The sequence below is a fragment of the Helianthus annuus genome, chromosome 7, assembly GCF_002127325.2.
Source record: "Helianthus annuus cultivar XRQ/B chromosome 7, HanXRQr2.0-SUNRISE, whole genome shotgun sequence".
NCBI lineage: Eukaryota > Viridiplantae > Streptophyta > Magnoliopsida > Asterales > Asteraceae > Helianthus > Helianthus annuus.
In genome coordinates, this window is record NC_035439.2 from 93,804,719 (window position 1) to 93,826,739 (window position 22,021).

A 22,021-nucleotide genomic window follows, 5' to 3' on the forward strand; every position below is an offset into this window, starting at 1 on the left:
TCATTACAACACGTTTAGATAAATAAAACATCACTGTCCGAAAAAAATAATGTAAAAAAGATTGTTCCAACAATGTATACCTAACTGTAAATATTCAAAAGTTCGTGAGAGATGTAGAAATTATCAAAAATAAAACATCACTGTCCGAAAAAAATAATGTAAAAAAGATTGTTCCAACAATGTATACCTAACTGTAAATATTCAAAAGTTCGTGAGAGATGTAGAAATTATCAAAAAATATGTGGCTGCTGGGATTCGAGCCCAGGTCTCCACGGCCACAACGTGGAATTCTTACCACTAAACTACAGCCACATTTGTGTTACACTAAGCAAACTAAGAATTATACATAACTTTTTCCGTGAATTAAAATCAAACTATTAATTCTGACATTTTAAACTAGTTCTTGTTATCTAAATATATAAAATAAATTTATTTTGTATAATAATTATATTATAAATATTCTTCAATTGCGATTGCAGTCAAAACGGACTCCGATCAACATGGGCCTTTGTTTTAGAAATAATACTATCAAAATGGGTTCATACCATGAGCAATTCTTTTAACCCAAATCAACTCATCTGTTTGATAACCTGTCATAATTACCACTTTGGTTGTTCCACCGCTAGACTATATTCTGAGTCTATATGTATGATCAATAAGAAATCGTAGAATAAAAATAAACCTAAGGAAATAGATAGCTTTCAAAACCAAGACAAAAATATAAGAGTAAATTTCATCAATTTGTCCTTTATGTATTATCTTGAATTTTGAAACGTGCCCTTTAAAAATTTTAATTTTATTTTATGTCCTTAAATCACATGTTTTATATCACTTTAAGTCATTTGCACCAAACTGAGTTAAATTATTCAGGTTTTTTAATGTAAGGGTATTATTGGTATTTCATAAATAAATGCATCAGATCCCCATTCTCTCTCTAAATAAATGCACAATTATCATCAAGCTCATCATCATCACATAACATGTTCACAACCAGTACTACCTCATCAAACAAAATATCAAAATTCCTCCTACCTGCTTCGTTCCGCGTGTCCGAACTGAAAGTGGAACGATAAACTCTCCATCGAAAATCATATTACTACTTATCTGACTCTACAAGCTTAGTTTCCTACCCTAAAACAACTAACACCAATAACCCACTCTGTCGGTGGTTGGAGATCATCTCCGCCATCGGTAACCACCACTGCCACCTGTGAATGCCACCATAACCACCTCAAACATTATGAATCTAAGAAACCGAAGTATCCAAACCTAGATCTACCACAGGAGATTCATAGAGGCTTACCGGAGTTCGTGAGTTGCCAAAGTTAGTCGTCAAAGTTCGTTCATACTCTCACCGTCACCAGATATGCTATTGTCGTTGCTCGAACCACTGTTGCCGTCAGGTAACGGCTGAGCCTCCATGTCGCTGCCACCACTCCAGCCACACCCGAGGTCACATCACAGCCAAAATAGTACCAATTCGCCGCCACTAACCACCGAGGCTCCGTCGTTCATGGTGGTAGCCGGCCATCTATCTCTCTCTCTCACGCGACTTTCCCTCTCTGCCACTCTTTCCTACCCTAAAACAACTAACACCAATAACCCACTCTGTCGGTGGTTGGAGATCATCTCCGCCACCGGTAACCACCACTGCCACCTGTGAATGCCACCATAACCACCTCAAACGTTACGAATCTAAGAAATCGAAGTATCCAAACCTAGATCTACCACAGGAGTTTCATAGAGGCTTACCGGAGTTCGTGAGTTGCCAAAGTTAGTCGTCAAAGTTCGTTCATACTCTCACCATCACCAGATCTGCCATTGTCGTTGCTCGAACCACTATTGCCGCCAGGTCATGTCGCTGCCACCACTCCAGCCACACCCGAGGTCACATCACAGCCAAAATAGTACCAAGTCGCCGCCGCTAACCACCAAGACTCCGTCGTTCATGGTGGTGGCCGGCCATCCGTCTCTCTTTCTCTCTCACGCGACTTTCTCTCTCTGCCACTCTCTTTCATGTGACTTTCTCTCTAAAGATCGGTGTGCTATGTATGTGATTTAGGGAAGAGGAGATGAGAGGTTAGGGTTTGATATGAATGAGGGGTTGGGTGAGTGTGTGGCCGGCCAGAGATCGGCGCCGGACATCGCCGGAGAATCGAGTCCGGCTGTCAGACTTGAAGGGGATAAGGCAGGGGATTTGGGTTGTGTGCTAGGGTTTTGATGAAACAATGGTTAACCGGGCAGGGTTAACTCACTGGTCTCGTCAAGAAGGGTTAATCCCTTCCTCTCGAGGATCGCTGGCTGGATCATCGGTGGGTCGATCTCCTGCACAAGGAAACAAACCGTGACTCGTAACAAGGAGGATGGGGTGGGGGGTGCTCCTTGTTACCACTCTCCGGTGTGAGAATCAGTAGTCTGCTTGGGAAGCAAAGTATGATAGTAGTAGTAGTGAGAGAATTGTCAAGAGATACCTCAAACCTGGTTTGGGGTTGGTATTTATAGCCGAGGAGTGAAGGAGGAGGTGGATGGATAGACTGACGGCATGCTGCACCTTTGCAGGTGTGTCAGACATGTCGGCCGGGGAGGCGACGCCACGTCAGTCTGCTGCTTACGTAGTCCTGACAGGCGGCTGCCATTGGTGCTACTTGCTCTGTGGTGTCAGTCCCACTTGATGAGTAGACAGGGTGCGGTGCAAGCCACATCGCTGTTTGCAGTAACTGTAGACGTTCCCGCGTCTTACTCTTTGATCAAGAAATACGCGAGATGCGGTGCCATGCCGCATCGTCGTCTGTGGAGACTGCTGCTGTTATCCAGCTTCTCTATATTGATAGAAGTGTTCACTGGATGTGGTGCCAGGCCGCATCGCTGTGAATACTTCCGTTTTCATACACCAGATGCGGTGCCAGCCGCATCGCTATACCGTTCTCATATTCCAGGTAAGTGCTCCTCCATCACTGGACATATTGGATAAACCACTGTGTCGATGCGTTCCCGCACAGACATAAGTAGGTTGTTAGCTAGTGGGGATTTTGATAAGGGTAATGGTCACTCGCGGTCGATGCTGACGCGAGATCTGGGACCATACCCCTTCAGGTTTCTTATAAATTGAAGAAGATAAGGGGATCTGATGCATTTATTTATAAAATACCATTTTGCCCTTGCCTTAAATAAACCTAACTGAGTAATTTAACTCAGTTTGGTGTAAAGGATTTAAAGTGATATAAAACATGTGATTTAAGGACATAAACTGAAATTAAAACTTTAAAATGGCACGTTTCAAAATTCAGATAATACATAAAGGACAAAAAGTGAAATTTACTCAAAATATAAATTCATTTAGAGAAGAAAAACAACATACCATTTCATTCTCCTTCCTCTTCACATAAAAAAACAAACTCAATGAGCCCACTGTTGGTGCACTTATGTCTGTACTTTGTCTGTATTTCGTCACGATATAACGATGTCCTATGTTTGTCTTGTAAGTTTGACCAAGTCAACCATCCTCCTGGTTTGACTTGGCCAAACAGTTAACACATGGTTTATAAGGTTGTTGTGTCGAAGGATGTCATCGAAGGATTGTTTATATCCTTCGATGAGCTCGAAAGATAACATTCGATGGATGCAGTTGAACCTCGAAGGATATGCCATCCTTCGAGGTATATGTGGATCCTTCGATAGTTGTATGATCGACAGATCATCTTTCGAGTAGTAAATCTGATCCTTCGATCAGTCTACATGATCCTTCGGACAGACAACCTGTGTTGGGGTATATATACCCATGTAGTGTGTTCACTTGTTAGTAGACACTTAAGACACAAGAGACAGAAGTATAGACACTCGAGAGATAGAGAGAGTATTCTGTCAAGAACACACACACACTTAGAGAGTTTGCAAAACAGATTTGTAAACATTGAGCTTGTAACCGAACCTTTCATACGTATTAATACAAGTGGTGTTAATCGGTGAATATTGTGTGTCTTGTGTTTGCGCTTGTTTCAACTCGGTTTGCACTCTAGCTTGGATTCCGCACTTGCTAGTGTGTTTCATATAACAAGGTTAAGGTTTGACCTCATCCTCCGAGGGACCTACAAGTGGTATCAGAGCCTTGGCTCTTTTCCTTGTTAAAACCGAGTTTGTACAAGATCTTGGTGTGTTTGGACACTTGGTTTAGCACCCGTTTTTAGTGATTTTCTTGCATTTCTCGACATAAAAACGTGTTCTAAACTAACCGGGTGTGTTCAAGGACGGGTTAGGTAACTTAAAACTTGTTTTTAAGAAATTTGGTGATTTCCGGCCAAACTCCGGCTTGCTCCGGTGACCGGATTTTTCTGGATAAAACTTTCCTTTTAAAGATTATTTTATTTGTCAAATCTGAGTTGGTAGAAAGTAGGGTCTGACCATACCTTTCTGCCGAAAGTTGACTACCAACCCATCACCTTTTTCACCAACCTGTCATCTTTCTGTCAACTGTGTCAGAAGAGATCGAAGGATATCCTTCGACGTCGAAAGTTCATCTTTCGATCAAAGGAAGTTCGATAGATAAGCATCTTTCGAACATCCTTCGAAGTTTGTGACATATCATTCGATCCTAGGAATCTTTTCGAAGGATATATTCGAAAGATAAGGATCCTTCGATTGGAGAATCTTTCGATTGGAGAATCTTTCGATTGGAGAATCTTTCGAAGTCGTTGTTCGAAATTCAACAGTGATCTTTCGAACACTGTTGATCCTTCGAACAAGTACTATCTTTCGACCCTTATCTGTTTAAGTTTAACAGTTTGTGTTTTTCAGGTCTTTCGATCAAGGATCTTTCGGCCGTTTTGTTATCATTCAAGTTTTTAACATAGTTTGTGAAAATTAATTTTTCAAATTTTTAAATCAACTTTCACTTAATATATTAATTTTCATAAAATGGGAACAAACGGTCAGTGGGATCCAGCCGCGTGGACTACAACAACTTTGACTCCACAATCATCAGCTACGCAATCTGCGTCAGATTTTGACAAAACTGCATGGATGCGAGCTATTGCCCCACCTCAAGCTGCAATGATAACTGCAAATCAATGGGCATTGGTCACAAATCAAAGCAGCAGCATTCAAGCTATGATGCAGAACGACATTGAAACTGGTACAAGCACAAAACCGCCAAAGCTAAATCACATCAATGATTGGGGATGGTGGAAAGAAAGGCTGAGAACTTATGTTCAGGGGCAAGGTCAAGATCTATGGATGTGTTTCTTCACTCCATTTGAAAATGAGTTGGAAGTTGCAGGATCTAATCCAGAAACTTACGACACTATGTCTAATGATGATAAGAAGAAATATGAGTTAGAAAAGAAAGCATTCATGATTCTCACACAGGCTCTTCACAGAGATATTTACCACCAGTTTGTTTACTGCACGACCACTAAAAGCTTGTGGGATATGCTCACGTTAAGATGTGAAGGAAATGCTCAATCTAGAAAGATCAAGCAAGAATTACTGAAGAAAGAGTTTGAAGGATTCACGTGTATGGAGAATGAGACTTTGGCAGAGTTATCTACAAGGTTCCATCACTTGTTGAGCGAGATGTTTGCCTTTAAAGTCACTGCCACTCCACGAGAAATGGTGCAGAGATTCGCTGATAGCTTACCAGCAAAGTGGAGCAGTTTTCTTGAAATTCTCAAAGAAAATGGTGTTCTAGACACAATCACCGTTTATGAGTTAATTCAAAAATTGGAGAACAAGGATGTGGAAGAAAAGCTTAAGGCAAAAAGAACACTAACTCCTCAAAATCCAGAGATGTACTTTGGGATTGCAGGAGGTATCAGTGGAGAAAAACCAGCCTCTCAACACGCGAAGCTTCAAACAGCTTTCATCTCAAACACCGGACCTTCCACAACAAATCAGTTTGATCCTTCAGCATACACGAAGATGTATTCAAGACCAGATTCCTCTACTCAACAACAGTATGTGCAACCGCAACAGCAAGGGTTTTATGGAAGCTCTTCAAACTTTCAAGCCACTTCCAATCCGAACACAGTCAGATTAGACACTTCCAACTTTTCAAAAATCACTGTCGAAGTAGCCAAGGAGCATATGTAGATGTTGAATACCTTGGTTAGTGCTTATTGTGGATTAGTTGCAGGTCAGATTGGGAATATCAATCTAACCAATGAAGATTATCAGCAAGTGGATAAAGAAGAGTTTGAAATGATGGATATCAAATGGGCTCTTGCTAGTGCAATTCGAAGAGCAAAGGAATTTATGGAAAGGACGGGGAGAACTGTCACACCCCGATTTCCACGTGTCTCACCGGTGGGCCCGGTGGGGGATTACCGTGACGATGTTGGCAACAATATAGTCAAACCACACAATTATATAATGCACAGCGGAAGCATAAGATAAATATATAAATTTCAACCTCTGATCGTAATATCAAAATGTATTACAGGGGTTGAATATATCCACAGTGGATCGTAAATAAAGGTAAAGTAATGTTCCATCAGATACTGCAATCAAGCTTGCGAGGCTTATCCCGACGCTAGGGAGCTAATACCAGCCAATTACGTTTAGGTACCTGCACTTAATCTTTTTGGGGAAAATACGTCAGTTTACACTGGTAAATACATTCAACTGACACATTTGAAAATGTTTATTAAAATTGATTTGAATGCACAAGGCACAAACTCTTTTATAACTTGGGAAAATTCATAATGATCTTGTGAACGTTTTACATGTTCTTTTATGCGTTCAGTAGCCCGGGTCGTGCCGGGTTAAAGATTTATAGACACACCACGTTTGCGTAAAACCGTAGTACAAAAACCAACGGCTACGTCTTTTAATTTTAATGTCGACACTTTATACCGGGTGTACGCCTACACCGGGATGTCGATGGTCGTGGCCATTTCGTAAAATGATGCCAAGGATATCCGGGACAACGGTCATTAAACCCCCCAAAGGCTTATAAGCAACAAAACTGTTTAAATGAGCCGATCATATTTAATCAATTAACCACCTAAGCGATGGAATTATATAATGCTCAATCAAGCGGTATTAATATACCGTAACCCAAGCCCATATAGGGGAAATAAGTTAAAGTATTTACCTTTGCAAGTATTAATCCTTAATTTAGATCAAGTCACCGATAGCTTTTACTGGGGCTCCTAATCTGGAACGAAGGTTTTAATTAACCTCTTAGAATCCTAACGGTCCTTATATTAGCCGTAGCTTAAACCGGTTGATTCCGATATATAGATATGGTTAATTCGCACGAAAAGGCGAAAACCGAGAATGGAGTATGAGTTGGACCCAACAAGTTCAGTGACTTGTTTTATATGGGTTTATAGTTCATACTCTGGATTTTGGGGTTCAAATAATATAATTTGACCCATATCGGCTATTGCACGAAAACTAGTTTCATGAGCCGTACCGTGTGCGCAAACAGGCGAAACGGTTAACCATAAGTGTCCTACGCTTATTTCCTAAGTCAATATGCCTTAAAAGTATTTTGGTATCAGTAGGATACCTTCCGTAATGCCCGTAACGAGTTTAAGTTAATATTATGCCCCGTAGGGGCTTGTCGGTCATTTTAAAGACTCTAAAAGGGATTTTCGAGTTCTACAGGAAATCTGAGTTTCCCGAACAGCTTAAAAAGCTTAAAATACTTTATTTATTATTTAAAACCAGTGGCAACTGGAATCGGGTCAAAAGACCTTGTAGAACTCCCGTTTTGGCCAAAAAGGGCATATTCGGTATTTACCGAACCGTAGCCATAACCGCAGGTTATGAGCAAGGTAAAATTTATTAAAAATCTTTAAAATTCCCAAAATATTATTTTACCACAGTGGGTAAAAGTTTTGGTGACGAAAACTTGGGTTAGATGGGCGTTATGCTAATTGCGCCGTTAATTACAAAACTTTCTTAAAAGTGCGCCTTTTAGCATAACTCTCATTCTAGGCCTCGGATTGACGTGAAACTTTAAGGACATGCTTATAATTTAACAAGCAAGGTCTTGGTCCGTTCACGTGTCCGAAATACTCGTTTTAATTTTAAAAGGCCGTTACGGTCAACTTTTAGGCGAATGACGGAAATACGTAAAAGACTTGGATAACTCATGAACCGACCACAGAGGCGTATACCAACATGTGACCTGGTCCTAAGAGAGTCCTAAGGTATATTTATACCTCACTAAAACGGGTCAGAACTGAAGTCAAAGCAAAAGTCAAACTTATGCGACTTTCGGCTCCGAACCGGTTCAATATAGTAAATGATCGATTCAAACGAGCGCAAACAGGTTTATATACTTATTATCATGTTTTATGATTGTCAAAACAGGTTCCATAACATATACATTACAGATCATGCATAAATCGCTAAAATAGCTTTCTGTTGACTTTTTAACCGCACGTTTGACTCGACATTTGACATAGTTAGAGTGGTGATCAGGGGGAACCATTTTAGAGGTTTATTACCCACGTAAATACCAACTCATAACCACTTTTGATTCGTCATAAGACTGAACCATTACTGATTTATTGTAAAGTCAAACCGTAGTTACGACGGTTTGGTTTTTAGCTAACAACTAAGCATAAACTGAACAATGGATGATCAAGGTAACTTACAGAAGTTAGAACTTGAATATGGAGCAGAGAAAAAGGACTTGAGAGCTCTTGAAATGATCAGAGGTGTGTGTTTTGATGTTGTGAATGATATGTTGCATAAGGTGGCTATTTATAGCAAATGCCAAGCCTCTATGATCATTACAACCACCATAATAGTCCAGAGGTGATGGGTAGGTGTCCCAGAGGTGTATGGGTCGAGTAGGGGGCACCCATGCCTCATTTATTGGAGGTTGATCGTTCACAATGCTCAAAAGTCAAGAAAACACAAAGTTTCTGCATCTGGGCGTCCAATGCGGCTCGCATGGAGGTTCCATGCGTTTACAATGCGGGCCGCCTGGGATTAAAAGATCAGACGCGTTATTGAGGAGGCTCGCGGCCCGCCTCAACTTAACCCATTATGCAATGCGGGCCGTGTAGGGTTAAGATTTCAGAAATTTTAAATCTTTTTGCAACGATTGCAGAATCCGGCCATTAATAACGAAATCTTTCGTAATGATTTACCTGACCTTTCGGGTTTGAAGGGGTGACTTTGCGGTTTGGCCCTCGGTTATTTACCGATAGGGGCCTCGTGTTATTTACCCGCATTATTAAGTCCCCGGTTTATTTATTAATTATATTGGAAAGCCTTAACTTTCACTGTTGACGCTTTTAACCCTTCTTCTACGAATTCGATCGTAACTTTCTCGTTTCATATCGAAACTTCGCGAAATTCATATATATTATTTTAGTGAGGGTATAATACCGTTACAAAGTCTTTGGAACGTTAAAGGGTCACTCAGAGGTATTATTAAACATGTTGACACAGTTAACCCCTGTAGTTTGTAATCTCTCACTTTCTTCCGCGTTTTGTTTTTGTACGATCTATAATTTATTCGTTTGAAGGTTTAAGCATTATTTAGGGATACTATACAGTATATTTACCCTTGTTGACATTTATAACCCTCGAATTTATATACTTTCAAGGTTTTTCAAAATTAGTCCTTTATTTATTATAGATGCCACGTGTAACCAAATGACACGTGTTAACACATCATTGGACACAAAAATTCGAGGTGTTACATCCTCACCCCCTTAAAATAAATCTCGACCCGAGATTTACTCAAATAAATAGGGGTATTTTTCTTTCATTGTAGCTTCGACTTCCCACGTATATTCAGGACCTCTACGAGCATCCCATTTGACTTTTACAATCGGTACGTGCTTTCTGCGAAGCTTCTTCACCTGTCGATCTTCAATCGACAAAGGTTTTTCTATGAACTTTAAGCTCTCATCTATATGCACATCTGTGTGTGGAATCACCAACGATTCATCGGCGAAGCATTTTTTGAGATTGCAGATGTGGAACACATTGTGAATTCCATTGAGCTCTTCAGGCAAGTTCAACTTATAGGCAACTGATCCGACTCGTTCAATGACCTCAAAAGGCCCTATGTATCTCGGACTCAGCTTGCCCTTCTTGCCGAAACGCATCACCCCCTTCCAGGGCGATACCTTAAGTAATACCTTCTCACCCACTTCGAAGTGAAAATCCTTACGCTTTGGGTCAGCGTAGCTCTTCTGCCTATCGCGGGCAGCCTTGAGACGTTCCCGGATCTGGACAATCTTGTCCGTCGTCTGGAAAACAATCTCTGGTCCCGACAATTGGACCTCTCCTACTTCCGCCCAACAAACAGGCGATCTACATTTCCTACCATATAATGCCTCAAAAGGCGCAGCCTTTATGCTGGTGTGGTAGCTATTATTGTAGGAGAATTCGATCAGGGGTAGATTTTTATCCCAGTTACCACCTAAATCGATCGCACATGCACGAAGCATGTCTTCTAGCGTTTGGATAGTACGCTCACTTTGACCGTCCGTCTGTGGATGGTAAGCCGTACTAAAATTTAAACGCGTGCCCAAAGATTGCTGGAAACTTTTCCAGAAGTGAGATGTGTATCTAGTATCCCTGTCGGAGATAATAGACACAGGTATGCCGTGTAAGGCTACAATCTTATCAACATAAAGTTGGGCTAACATATCGGAGCTATATGTCTCCTTAATGGGTAGAAAATGAGCTGATTTAGTCAGCCTATCGACTATGACCCATATTGTATCGTTTCCTTTCCTGGTTTTGGGTAACTTGGTTATGAAGTCCATAGTTACGCATTCCCACTTCCACTCGGGAAGTTCAGGCTGTTGTAGCAAGCCAGACGGCTTTTGGTGCTCGGCTTTGACTTGAGCACAAGTCAAGCACTTTGCTACATGGGCGGCTACAGACTTTTTCAAGCCTATCCACCAATAATTTGCCTTTAAGTCTTGGTACATTTTATCTGCACCCGGATGGACTGAGTATTTGGAACTATGGGCTTCCTGGAGAACAACATCTCGTAGTCCCCCATAAATCGGAACCCATATACGTCCATTCAGCCTAAGAATTCCATCCTTGCTAAGAGTCAACTGCTCCTCAGTTACTCCTAGCTTTTCATTTGGATAATTAGCTTCCAACACAGCCTCACGCTGCGCAGCTATTATCCTTTCCATCAAATTATTTTTAACTTCAATGCTCTTGGCATTGATTCAAATGGGTTTTACCCTTTCTTTCCTGCTCAAGGCATCGGCGACTACATTCGCCTTGCCGGGATGGTACCTGATTTCACAGTCATAATCATTCAGGGTTTCCATCCAACGGCGCTGTCTCATGTTCAACTCCTTCTGGTTGAACAGGTGCTGGAGGCTTTTGTGATCAGAATAAATCACAAATTTAATACCATAAAGGTAATGCCTCCATAACTTCAGTGCAAATACAACGGCACCCAACTCCAAATCATGGGTGGTGTAATTCTTTTCATGCACCTTTAATTGCCTTGAAGCATAGGCAATCACCTTGCCCTTCTGCATAAGCACACACCCCATGCCTGTGTGTGATGCATCGCAGTAAACTACGAATTCATCTGTACCTTCTGGTAATGTCAGCACAGGTGCGTTGCTTAGCTTTTGCTTCAGTATTTCGAAGGACTCTTGCTGCTTTGGGCCCCAAATGTACTTTTCTTTCTTCTTGGTCAAGGAAGTCAAGGGCGCAGCAATCCTCGAAAAATTTTCAATAAATCTTCGGTAGTATCCTGCTAACCCCAGGAAGCTACGGATTTCGGTAGGCGTCTTTGGCTCTTGCCAGTTCATGACTGCCTCTACCTTAGCGGGATCCACTTGGATACCACGCTCACTCACAACGTGTCCTAAAAACTGAACTTCTCGTAGCCAGAATTCACATTTCGAGAATTTGGCGTAGAGTTTCTCACGTTGTAGTAACTCGAGAATGCAACGGAGGTGCTTCTCGTGGTCAGTTTGGTTCTTGGAATATATAAGGATATCGTCGATGAAGACTATGACGAATTTGTCCAAGTACGGCTTGCAAACGCGGTTCATGAGATCCATGAACGCAGCCGGTGCATTTGTGAGCCCAAAAGGCATCACTAGGAACTCGTAATGACCATAGCGAGTCCTAAATGCAGTCTTGTGTACATCTTCATCTCTGACCCTTAGTTGATGATAACCCGACCTTAAGTCGATCTTTGAGAAGTAGCTTGCTCCTTGCAGTTGGTCGAATAGATCATCGATCCTTGATAAAGGATATCTATTCTTTATGGTAACTTTATTCAGCTCTCTATAGTCGATGCACAACCGCATTGATCCGTCCTTCTTCTTTACAAATAGGACAGGAGCTCCCCAGGGAGATGAACTAGGTCTGATAAAACCTTTCGCCAGCAGTTCATCCAACTGGGTCCTCAGTTCTTTCATTTCCGTCGGAGCTAATCTGTAAGGTGCTCTGGCTATCGGAGCTGCTCCAGGAATGATGTCAATTCTGAACTCCACTTGTCTATCTGGTGGCAAACCAGGTAGTTCTTCAGGAAAAACCTCGGGGTATTCAGAAATGACAGGAAGATCCTCGATCTTCGGCTTTGGTTCTTCAATTATTACCTGAGCCATGTAGATTACACAGCCTCTGTTCAAACACCTTGAAGCTTTCAGCATAGATACATCTTCGGGCAATCCGTAATGCGTATCCCCTTGAATGGTAAGAGATTCACCACTCGGAGTCTTTAAAACTATCTGCCTTTTGCCGCAAATGATTTGGGCCTGATTACGGGATAACCAGTCCATGCCTAGCACAATGTCAAAACCCGCAAGTTTGAAGGGAAGTAGAGATAAAGGAAAAGAATGGTTCCTAATGGACATTTCACATCCTTCTAAAATAGTAGAGACGGTTTCGATCGTGCCGTCTTCTAACTCTACTTCGTATTTCACGTCAAGGGTTTTGATTGGCATATTTAGTAGTTGGCAAAATTTCTGGTCTACAAAGGATTTATCAGCGCCAGAATCGAACAGTACTCTTGCAAATATATTGTTTACGAGAAAAGTACCTGTAAGCACATTGTCGTCCTTAACCGCTTCCTTTGCATCCAAGCGAAAGACTCTCGCATTCGACTTCTTCGTCTCTTCCGCCTTCTTGGCATACTTCGGGCAATTACTCTTTATATGCCCCTTCTCATTACAATTATAGCAGGTTGCATCCTTTATCTTTTTGCACTCCACTGTCTTATGATCCTTGGACTTGCATAGCCCACAGGGTGGAGTCTTTTGTTGCGACTGTGAACCAGACGCAAACCTACACTTCCCGGAGTGAGGTTTCTTGCAGACCTTGCAGTGAGGTCTTCCATCAGCTTGCCCCTCCTTCTTTGCCTCTGACCCTCTCTTGCCCTCACCGTTTCCACGGTGCTTTTTCCCAGACTTTCGTGAGGTATCATCCTCACGCTTTCGCTTTTCAGCCTCCTTGCTCCTTTGTGCCCTCAGACGGACTGCATCAAGTGTAAGAGACAAGGAGAGGTCAGTAACTGACCTGAAGGTCGTTGGCCTAGAGGCCTTTACGCTGGCCTTGATCGCCGGCTCTAAGCCTCCAATGAAACGGGCAATCCTTCTAGGTTCTGGTGTCACAAGATATGGCACCAGGCGTGACATAGTGTTAAAACTTGTCAGATATGCTTGACAATCCAGGTTTGTCATCACTAGTGAGACAAAATCTGCCTCAATCTTCTCAACCTCGTGCTGAGGGCAGTAGTTTTCTTTTATGAGGGCAATAAACTCCCCCCATGACATTTTGTACAAGGCAGACTTACCTGAAGCCTGCACCAGAGCTCTCCACCACGCCAGGGCCTCGCCCTTGAATGACTGGGACACAAACTTAACCACGTCCCTCTCAGCGCACCCGCTGATGTCCACTATCGTGTCCATCTCGTCTAGCCAGGTGATACAGTCAACCGCACCTTTCTCCCCTGTAAATTCACGGGGCTTACATGATACAAAGTATTTGTAGGTGCAACCCTTAGCACTTGACGCATCAGTATATTCTCTATCGCGATGAACGCTGTGCTCAGTAGACGAGTGCTTGTCGTCCTCTTTCTTGGGTTCAGAGGGTGGTTTGGAGTGTGTCTTTGGTTTAGAGGGTGGTTTTGACACAGTTCTGCCTTGAGACTCAGTATTTTGACGATCAATAGCTGCCTGGACAGCATTGTCAATCAGAGCCTTCAGTTGTGCGCCTGTCAAATGCACTGACGCATTGTCATAGTCATCTTCGTTTGTGTGGCTGTTCTCTCCATCGGGATCCGCCATTGTAACTTGAATCTGTTACAGAAGATAACAAAATTTTAATTTAGGAGATTATTATATGATTGTCTTTTATGACAATTTGTCAACCATGGTACAGAGACCATATTTGGTTAACTTTTTATTTCGTTAATTATTAGGATCTGAATATATCCTATTTTAGCTATATAGATAATATTGGCGGCATAAAGCCTAATCATGATGATGTTTTATGATATCAGCCGAGATTTCAGAGAATCCAAGGCATAGAGAATTGAACCGTAGTTCTTTCATCTCTTCTTGACAGAGAGTCATAGACTACCACTGCCTTTTGTCTTTATAAGATAATTATTATGGCCCATAGGCACTACACCTCTAATGGATGTCTTAATATGGTTGGCCCGTAGGCACTACATCACTAATGGATGTTTTAATAATACTGGCCCGTAGGCACTACATCACTAATGGATGTTCTAATAATTCTGGCCCGTAGGCACTGCATCACTAATGGATGTTTTAATAATACTGGCCCGTAGGCATTGCATCACTAATGGATGTCTTTATAATACTGGCCCGTAGGCATTGCATCACTAATGGATGTCTTTATAATACTGGCTCGTAGGTATTGCATCACTAATGGATGTCTTTATAATATTGATCACCTTTATTGGTGATTTAACTCCCGATTTATATATCATTTAGTTGGGTTTTGAAATCCTTAAAGGATTATTGTATAAGAATGACGTGCGTGATTTTAACGAATCACATCTGCCACGAATGTTAACATGCGTACAGAGGTTAACAGGGAATCAGAATCTCTTCAGTTAGGTCGTACCATCTTGACTAGATCTTAACAGACCCCAAGCTAGGTTTCACCTTTTAAGATCCTCTATTTAGGCAGATCAATATAAAAGGAATGGTTTTAATTTATTTTTATATATATAAAAAACAAAACTCACAACATACATTCCAAAAATCACAAATACAGTTACATATTGCCCTAAACGGGTCTTTCAAATAGTACATGCCTCCATAGAGGTTTTAAAAATAAGTGACAAGTCCACGCAAGGACTAATACAAGATAGGTGTCCATGCAAGGACTAAGGATAAGTCCACGTAGGGACTGAAATACGATAAGTTGTCCACGCAGGGACTTATTTCAAAGTAGACATTACAGTAGTACTACTATTAAGGGCTAATGGTCACGTTTCTTCTTTTTGCCCTTTAGTAGGTTCGCCAAGCCCTTGAGAAATCCTCGGTGGCTCTTCTTTTCTTCCTCGAACTCTCTCTCCACTCGATCTAGTCGATGGAGTATTTCTTCCTGTTCAGGAGGAGAGAAACGTGGCTGTTGTGCTTGATGCGGAACTGGAGGTCTGGGAGGTATTGGATACTCATGAGCTGAGTAATCCGGTGGTCCCATGTTTCCATGTGCTCCGTCAGGGTAGCGCGCATTATATCTAGCCGACACCACATATGGGTCGCGCTCATAGCCGTAGTTGTATTGTGCTTGTGACGGTTCGAACGGATTGTAAGCCGTTGGACCCGTATAAGCAGGTATGGGTTGGTCATACCCAAACGGTGGCGAATTTCGTGCAGTAGGTGCGGAGTTCGCCTCCTGTATAGGACTTGAAGGTCCTTCTTCTTGTAGTGGCGGATAGTGGCTACTACTAGAATGTCGAGGAGTGCTGAAGTGGATACCTCCTCCTCCTCGTGTAGACATACGAGCATTTGTCCTCCTACGCCTCGGCGGATCAGGTATTACTGGTTGTGCCGGTGGCGGAGGTGGTGGCGTAACTGCCTCAAAGCGTGAATCCTCAGAGGGATCCTATGGATGTCTCGGTTGTTGAGATGTCTGCTGAGATGGTGTGTAGTACCACTCATGTCGGTCGAACATCGCTTGGAAACTGTCAGGTCCTTGATAGGGCGTTCCATGGAAGGATGACCCATCAGAAACTTCTATCGGATGCGTGGGCGTTCCACGAGCTGGTTCAGTTGGATCCTCATCTTCCTCCATGGGATCTTCAGAAAAATGGTCTTGAGGCCCTAGTGGAACAAAACCTGAAGGTTCCTGTATGTAGTCAGCCGGATTAAACTGACCTATGTAGTACGGACTAGGGTCGTCGTAGTTCCGGTGCGAAACCGAACGTTGCAGAGGTATGAAGGAAGGTTGTGGGTTGTTGGGATTATTTTCTGAATCTGGCCCAAAGGAGTGCCGGTAGGATGGCGTCGAGCTGTGCGAAGTGGAATGCCTCGCGGGTTCGTAAAGATCTCTTCGTCGTTGTGGCTCTTCGCTCCGTGTCATCGAAGGATGTCTTGTACCAGATGGTCCAGCTTCTTTATCGTGATGTGTCACGATTTCTCCTCGGCCTCTTCTTCCCCTTCCTCTTCCTCGGAATATAACAGGTGGCATTTTCCTGCTCCAAAACTTATTAAAAATCAAATTGAAAATAGAGACAAAAAGGAGTAACAATCCGAATTTGTCCTAAGTTATTGTCTAGACTCAAGTATGTGCAATTGTGTTATTGAGATTAAACACATTAGGATAGTGTTTAATTCACTCAATGTTGGCTCTGATACCAACCTGTCACACCCCGATTTCCACGTGTCTCACCGGTGGGCCCGGTGGGGGATTACCGTGACGATGTTGGCAACAATATAGTCAAACCACACAATTATATAATGCACAGCGGAAGCATAAGATAAATATATAAATTTCAACCTCTGATCGTAATATCAAAATGTATTACAGGGGTTGAATATATCCACAGTGGATCGTAAATAAAGGTAAAGTAATGTTCCATCAGATACTGCAATCAAGCTTGCGAGGCTTATTCCGACGCTAGGGAGCTAATACCAGCCAATTACGTTTAGGTACCTGCACTTAATCTTTTTGGGGAAAATACGTCAGTTTACACTGGTAAATACATTCAACTGACACATTTGAAAATGTTTATTAAAATTGATTTGAATGCACAAGGCACAAACTCTTTTATAACTTGGGAAAATTCATAATGATCTTGTGAACGTTTTACATGTTCTTTTATGCGTTCAGTAGCCCGGGTCGTGCCGGGTTAAAGATTTATAGACACACCACGTTTGCGTAAAACCGTAGTACAAAAACCAACGGCTACGTCTTTTAATTTTAATGTCGACACTTTATACCGGGTGTACGCCTACACCGGGATGTCGATGGTCGTGGCCATTTCGTAAAATGATGCCAAGGATATCCGGGACAACGGTCATTAAACCCCCCAAAGGCTTATAAGCAACAAAACTGTTTAAATGAGCCGATCATATTTAATCAATTAACCACCTAAGCGATGGAATTATATAATGCTCAATCAAGCGGTATTAATATACCGTAACCCAAGCCCATATAGGGGAAATAAGTTAAAGTATTTACCTTTGCAAGTATTAATCCTTAATTTAGATCAAGTCACCGATAGCTTTTACTGGGGCTCCTAATCTGGAACGAAGGTTTTAATTAACCTCTTAGAATCCTAACGGTCCTTATATTAGCCGTAGCTTAAACCGGTTGATTCCGATATATAGATATGGTTAATTCGCACGAAAAGGCGAAAACCGAGAATGGAGTATGAGTTGGACCCAACAAGTTCAGTGACTTGTTTTATATGAGTTTATAGTTCATACTCTGGATTTTGGGGTTCAAATAATATAATTTGACCCATATCGGCTATTGCACGAAAACTAGTTTCATGAGCCGTACCGTGTGCGCAAACAGGCGAAACGGTTAACCATAAGTGTCCTACGCTTATTTCCTAAGTCAATATGCCTTAAAAGTATTTTGGTATCAGTAGGATACCTTCCGTAATGCCCGTAACGAGTTTAAGTTAATATTATGCCCCGTAGGGGCTTGTCGGTCATTTTAAAGACTCTAAAAGGGATTTTCGAGTTCTACAGGAAATCTGAGTTTCCCGAACAGCTTAAAAAGCTTAAAATACTTTATTTATTATTTAAAACCAGTGGCAACTGGAATCGGGTCAAAAGACCTTGTAGAACTCCCGTTTTGGCCAAAAAGGGCATATTCGGTATTTACCGAACCGTAGCCATAACCGCAGGTTATGAGCAAGGTAAAATTTATTAAAAATCTTTAAAATTCCCAAAATATTATTTTACCACAGTGGGTAAAAGTTTTGGTGACGAAAACTTGGGTTAGATGGGCGTTATGCTAATTGCGCCGTTAATTACAAAACTTTCTTAAAAGTGCGCCTTTTAGCATAACTCTCATTCTAGGCCTCGGATTGACGTGAAACTTTAAGGACATGCTTATAATTTAACAAGCAAGGTCTTGGTCCGTTCACGTGTCCGAAATACTCGTTTTAATTTTAAAAGGCCGTTACGGTCAACTTTTAGGCGAATGACGGAAATACGTAAAAGACTTGGATAACTCATGAACCGACCACAGAGGCGTATACCAACATGTGACCTGGTCCTAAGAGAGTCCTAAGGTATATTTATACCTCACTAAAACGGGTCAGAACTGAAGTCAAAGCAAAAGTCAAACTTATGCGACTTTCGGCTCCGAACCGGTTCAATATAGTAAATGATCGATTCAAACGAGCGCAAACAGGTTTATATACTTATTATCATGTTTTATGATTGTCAAAACAGGTTCCATAACATATACATTACAGATCATGCATAAATCGCTAAAATAGCTTTCTGTTGACTTTTTAACCGCACGTTTGACTCGACATTTGACATAGTTAGAGTGGTGATCAGGGGGAACCATTTTAGAGGTTTATTACCCACGTAAATACCAACTCATAACCACTTTTGATTCGTCATAAGACTGAACCATTACTGATTTATTGTAAAGTCAAACCGTAGTTACGACGGTTTGGTTTTTAGCTAACAACTAAGCATAAACTGAACAATGGATGATCAAGGTAACTTACAGAAGTTAGAACTTGAATATGGAGCAGAGAAAAAGGACTTGAGAGCTCTTGAAATGATCAGAGGTGTGTGTTTTGATGTTGTGAATGATATGTTGCATAAGGTGGCTATTTATAGCAAATGCCAAGCCTCTATGATCATTACAACCACCATAATAGTCCAGAGGTGATGGGTAGGTGTCCCAGAGGTGTATGGGTCGAGTAGGGGGCACCCATGCCTCATTTATTGGAGGTTGATCGTTCACAATGCTCAAAAGTCAAGAAAACACAAAGTTTCTGCATCTGGGCGTCCAATGCGGCCCGCATGGAGGTTCCATGCGTTTACAATGCGGGCCGCCTGGGATTAAAAGATCAGACGCGTTATTGAGGAGGCTCGCGGCCCGCCTCAACTTAACCCATTATGCAATGCGGGCCGCGTAGGGTTAAGATTTCAGAAATTTTAAATCTTTTTGCAATGATTGCAGAATCCGGCCATTAATAACGAAATCTTTCGTAATGATTTACCTGACCTTTCGGGTTTGAAGGGGTGACTTTGCGGTTTGGCCCTCGGTTATTTACCGATAGGGGCCTCGTGTTATTTACCCGCATTATTAAGTCTCCGGTTTATTTATTAATTATATTGGAAAGCCTTAACTTTCACTGTTGACGTTTTTAACCCTTCTTCTACGAATTCGATCGTAACTTTCTCGTTTCATATCGAAACTTCGGGAAATTCATATATATTATTTTAGTGAGGGTATAATACCGTTACAAAGTCTTTGGAACGTTAAAGGGTCACTCAGAGGTATTATTAAACATGTTGACACAGTTAACCCCTGTAGTTTGTAATCTCTCACTTTCTTCCGCGTTTTGTTTTTGTACGATCTATAATTTATTCGTTTGAAGGTTTAAGCATTATTTAGGGATACTATACAGTATATTTACCCTTGTTGACATTTATAACCCTCGAATTTATATACTTTCAAGGTTTGTCAAAATTAGTCCTTTATTTATTATAGATGCCACGTGTAACCAAATGACACGTGTTAACACATCATTGGACACAAAAATTCGAGGTGTTACAAGAACCAACTTAGAAAGCAACAACAACACCAAGTATGGTTTTGACAAGAATGCTGTCACTTGCTTTAATTGTGGTGAAAGGGGTCACTTCAAGCGGGAGTGTCAGAAGCCACCTAAGCAAGGAAATCAGAATCCCTTCAGGAATCAAGGACATCCACAACAGCAACAGAACAACAATACTGTCAGATCAATAGTTCCTGTTGGAGGAAATGCATCTGGATCCACAAACACTAATTCCCACAGAGGATTGGTTGTTCAAGCTGATGAAATCTGTAACTGGAAGCTTCAGCTTGGAGAAGGAGGAAATGGTGGAACAGCATGCTATGCTAAAGTGGTTAAGAAGGTAGTAGAACCCGTGTCTGCTGGTGAATCTTCAGAAGATGAAGATAGTTCGGGTTATAGTGGGAGCATGAATGGGGAATCATGTGATGCTGGTGATTTGTCAAGTGATGCTTTGGATTTGGAAGTTGAGGAGCTTTTGGCTGAAGCTGAAGCATTATGCAAGAGGAGATCTATTCTCTGCCAGAAATCTGCTGGAACTTCCGAGAAGCTTGCTAAGTTTTTCTCTGAAGATGGATCTTTTTCTTTTCATACAGCCTTTATGGCTCACGTAGAAGGTCAAACTTCTCAGGTATGTGATACTAATTCTGACTCTATTTCTGTTCCTGTTGAATGTGCAAAGTGTTTAAAATATGCAGAAAAGGAAAGTCAGTTTGAAATCACACAGAAACACAATCAAGAATTGATTGTAGATCTTTCTAAAGCAACCGAAGCTAACTTGTTTTTAACCAGAAATGAAAAGGAATTTAAAGAAACAATTGCGTCATTAAGACATGATGTTTCAGAATTACAAAAGGCTGTTTTGCGAAAACAACATGCTAACAATAATCTTATTGACACAATTGAAAAGCAAATGGTAGAGTTAGCAACAGCTCGATGTGAATGTGAGACAATCAAGCAGAAATTGGAAAGCTATTCCAATTCCCGCTATGTATTGGATCACATCATTGATGTTCAAAAGAAAAAGGGGGATACAAAATGTATTGGATTCAACTCATGTCCTCCCCCAATGAATCACAATTACTCCAAGTTGCCTGATGACGAGGATATGCCCCGTTTTGAACCTACTGTGCCACTCGGTCTAGATGACTTTGCAGCAGGCCTCGGGTTCACAACTGGTACATCATCCTCGGGTCAGTCAGAATCTGAGAATGTGACAGATCCATCGTGTGTTAAGGAACAGAGTCCTCCCATTATTGAGGATGCTGATTCTTCGGACGATGAATCTGAAGAAATTGTGAAACAACAGTCTAACTCGGTTACAACAGATATTCCTATCGAGAATCACATTCTGTGTGATCCACCAGTGAAACCGAGTAAGACTGAAATGTCAAAAGCAATGGAATCCCTTGTAGTTAGCTCTGAAGGGAATAACTTGTTGTATACGCTCAAAGGAGATAGCAAAATCTACTCTAACAAAGATTTTCCAATTAAAAATGTAAATCAAGATTTAATTGAGCAAATTTTTGAAGGATGCACTGATAAGTTTTTGGGGAACAAAAGTGGCAAAGTAACAGTCACTCAATGTGATCCAATTCCGTGTGAACAAATTAGAAAACAATACGGAAACCAAAAACTACCTATTGAGCGAAAACAACAAGTCAACTCCGGAAAGGGTAAGGTACAGGGAAAGAAGGCTCAGAACAAGAATGTTCAAGCATCTAAAGTTCAGCAGCCTAAGACTGAACAACCAAAGGTTCAACAACCAAAAGTTGAACAGTCTAAGGCTACTCAACCTAAGGCTGCACAACCTAAGATTCAACA

The 22,021-nt window shown here is 41.5% G+C and overlaps 1 non-coding gene across 1 annotated transcript; it reads right to left on the reverse strand.

The window, feature by feature from the left end:
• Positions 1–240: 240 nt before the first annotated feature.
• TRNAH-GUG lies at positions 241–312 on the reverse strand. Its single transcript has one exon. It is a non-coding gene; the product is annotated as a tRNA-His (tRNA).
• Positions 313–22,021: the final 21,709 nt, after the last annotated feature.